This window comes from Misgurnus anguillicaudatus, chromosome 2, assembly GCF_027580225.2.
Source record: "Misgurnus anguillicaudatus chromosome 2, ASM2758022v2, whole genome shotgun sequence".
Lineage (NCBI taxonomy): Eukaryota > Metazoa > Chordata > Actinopteri > Cypriniformes > Cobitidae > Misgurnus > Misgurnus anguillicaudatus.
In genome coordinates, this window is record NC_073338.2 from 10,518,931 (window position 1) to 10,522,345 (window position 3,415).

Below are 3,415 nucleotides of genomic sequence, written 5' to 3' on the forward strand. Positions count from 1 at the left end.
TTTCAGTCTGTCATTTCTGCACTTGTGATCATGCAAACATCCAGTGTAGAGCACTTCACCTGGCCGGCATGTACACCCAACAATGCTCACTCTTTGTGCAGATGGCAACAGAAAAACCTCAGACCTTTACTGCAGATGAGACCTTTCCTTTCTGCCATGCATGCCAAGGCTCATTCAACCAAGTGTCAGGTAATGCATATTCTTTATCGTACCATTTGAAACTGTATTTGTATTACTTAGTAATACACTGTAACTGTTTATGGTTGTAATATAGGTGTCACACATTTGTTAGATAATCTGGCAAAAATCAGGAAGGTGCTGGTACAACTGCAGTTGAGGAGGTCGAAATGGTCAACAGCTACCTGTCTCGTTGTGGCCTCACAACCAAGTATCTAATTGATGCCTATTTATAATATTTTAGGAAACCTGTCTTTATTTTTTCAGAAAGGCTGAGTCTCAGAGACGGGAAGATTTGAGCAGTGAACTGGGGTGTCCTGAGAACATTGTGCATCAGTGGGTTCAAGATGTCAGACAAAAGGCTACTGATGGTAATGTATTTTATGGACATTATTGAAATTGGTTTACAATATTGCAGTGTGATAATCAATTTTGTAACTGAGAATCTTTGCCATGTATAAGTATTTAAGTAAAGGTATATCCTGTTTTAATCGCAATAAACTGCAGGCTAACACCACATGTGATATAAGGAGAATTATTTAAAGGCTCATAAGCAGCATAAGAAGTTGTTCTTATATAGATATAAAGATAAAGGGAGACAATCTTTACTGTGTGAGTGTTTCTTTTTAACCTCTCATAGCCGACTTTCTGAATCAAATATTTTGCACCCTGCACCAGATTATGGGCTGTACATGCACTGCTTTTGTTTTGCTTGCTTTTCAGAATATACCAGTCAAAATTGTGTTTAAGATGTTGTTATTTGTGTGACTTCAGAATCCAGCAACACCCTCACCAAGAAGATTTCAAAAGTGCGCCTTCAAGAAGCAAAGATCATTGTGATGAGGGAGATGAGACACCACTGCACCGCACCTATCTCAGAAGCCTGGCTAGGAACATCAGGAAAATGATATCAGAAATGTCTTCAGGCAAAAACAGTGGTAAGAGGCTAACTTTTATTACCATCTTGCAATGATGCATGCCATTGGTTTCTATAAATAAGGTTTACAAAAGTCTCAAGACACATGTTAGTTTCACATTCTGAAATCAAGTTCCTTTGTCATTTGGTGATAAAAATCACAGATAATCTAGATGATTAGGCGCACTGAATAGCAAATACGACAATAAAACCCCACTCATGTTTAGGTCCTGAAGTGTTACGTTATAGTTTTCTTGTGGTTGGATCTTAATGATCTGTAGTTCTTTACATAGAATAGAAACAAAGAAAATCAAGACACAATGAAAGCATGGCAATTGTTGTATATAGTTTAAAAAGGAGTACATGGAGGTATTTAAATTTATTTCCTAATAGTATAATGTAATTAGTAATACTAATGTGAAATCTTTAGGAATATAATTGGACCTTCATAATGAAAGCAGTATTAACATAATGTACAAAATAAGCCTCAAGTAAAACCTCTAAGTATTTTCATGCATCCCTTCAATTTTTTCCTTTTAGGCAGTTTAAGTGAAGAGTGTCATCGCTGGCTACTGTGTCGTCTTCAGAAAAGGCTTGCAGATGTAGAGAAGAAGTTCCAAGTTTGCTCAAGTTACAGCCAGGCTTTGGGACGGTGTTCTTCGCTCCCGGCCCTGGGGAGCCGGTGTCCTGCAGACTTTGGCTCCAACCTTAATCAAACACATCTGAAAGCTAATCAATGTCTTCATGATCTCTAGAAAATCACAGTTATGCGTGACTTTGGGTGGGGTTGGAGCTGGGCTCTGCGGGACACCGGCTCTCCAGGATGGAGAGTGAAGAACACTGCTTTAGGACCAAATGCTGTTTCTCTGCTGGAGGATGAGCCTGAGGAGATACTGGAGGACCACAAAGAGCTGGATTATGAGAGTTCAGATGACATTTTGGATTTGGAACTCTGAACTGGTGTATGCATTTAGACTGTGTGTCACACTGAACTGCAGGTGTGTTTCATGGAAAACAAAACTATTTGGAAATGTAATGGATGTCTGATACAGTGCTTTTATTTTAGACAACCGTTTCCTGCAGTCTGTAAGCAACATTAGCCTCATAGATTGATGGGAAACTACTGTTAAGTTTTTGTATGATGATCCATATCTCCGTTTACAAGCAGCAGGTTAGCTATTAGGTTTCCCCTCCACCTCCGATGTTTCACAGACTAGTCCTACATTCAACTGTGTTGCTACAACTTGCAAATGCCACAATCCTCTTGCAGTGGTTACTTCACCAAACTGTGCCCATATCATCTTGTCAACATAATGACATGTACTGTAGAAAAATGTGCAAATCTATTTTGCCTGTGTTACATATGTTACTATTATTGTTATATAGTTTTATACTGTATAAAGTTTTTTTCACAGTGATTGTGGATACGTTTGGAGTGAACTAACTGTATGTCATTAGATGAAATACTTTACATAAATGACTGATCAATAGCCTACCCATATTTGATGCATGAGTTAATACTGTTGTTACCTTTTCAATGAAAGGAAATGTTTTACAATGCCATTTTCTTGAGGTAATTATTAAACTGTTTCATATATGTACCTGCAAAATTGTTTACTAAAGCGTTGTTTACTTTTCCCTGTTTTGAAAATGAGATGTAAAACTGCTTTATTTATTTATGCCTTAATAATATATGATAGTTTAATACCGGGTAAATATTAATAAAAACGTGTTAATTAGTTAGTATATACAGTTGTGTTGTATTATTTATGGCATAGTTGTTATAATTAATACAGGTTTTTCATTACACTGCTGCATAACTTTGCTCTAGATAATAGTAGGGTATTAATACTAGACAGTTCAAAGATGATTAACTTTTAAGTTATGTATACTATCAATACATATATTTACATATAGTATGTGTGAATGCTTTTGGTCTTTGATTAAATGCTTGTCAGCACGGGAAAGTGCTTTGTAAATAAAGTTATTTTTATTATTTGCTGTGTTTTCTGTATTAAAACCTAAAAGTTAGACATACTAAACTTAACCCAAAGAAAATGAATACAATAGGATAATTGGAGACCCTAAAATTTCTCTGGAGTGTTGTTTCTATTAGTAAATCAGTGATGGTGAGTGGTGACCAGTCCGACTTGAGGGTGTAGCAAACACCCCGTAGCCCAGCCAAACGGATAAGCAATGGATGGATAGAAATAAATAGCCAGCCCCTAACATTTAGTGCCTAAATTTCAATCTGAAACACAATTATAAATAATGACATTTTAAATGATTTCTTAGCAATATCAGTATCTTTCCCCCCCAATA

At 36.5% G+C, this 3,415-nt stretch overlaps 1 long non-coding RNA gene across 1 annotated transcript; it reads left to right on the top strand.

The window, feature by feature from the left end:
• The first annotated feature begins 524 nt into the window (after window positions 1-524).
• On the top strand, window positions 525-3,089 carry LOC141367314 (uncharacterized). Its single transcript, XR_012371652.1, has 3 exons — window positions 525-548; window positions 952-1,115; window positions 1,634-3,089. It is a non-coding gene; the product is annotated as an uncharacterized lncRNA (long non-coding RNA).
• The last annotated feature ends 326 nt before the right edge of the window (window positions 3,090-3,415 follow it).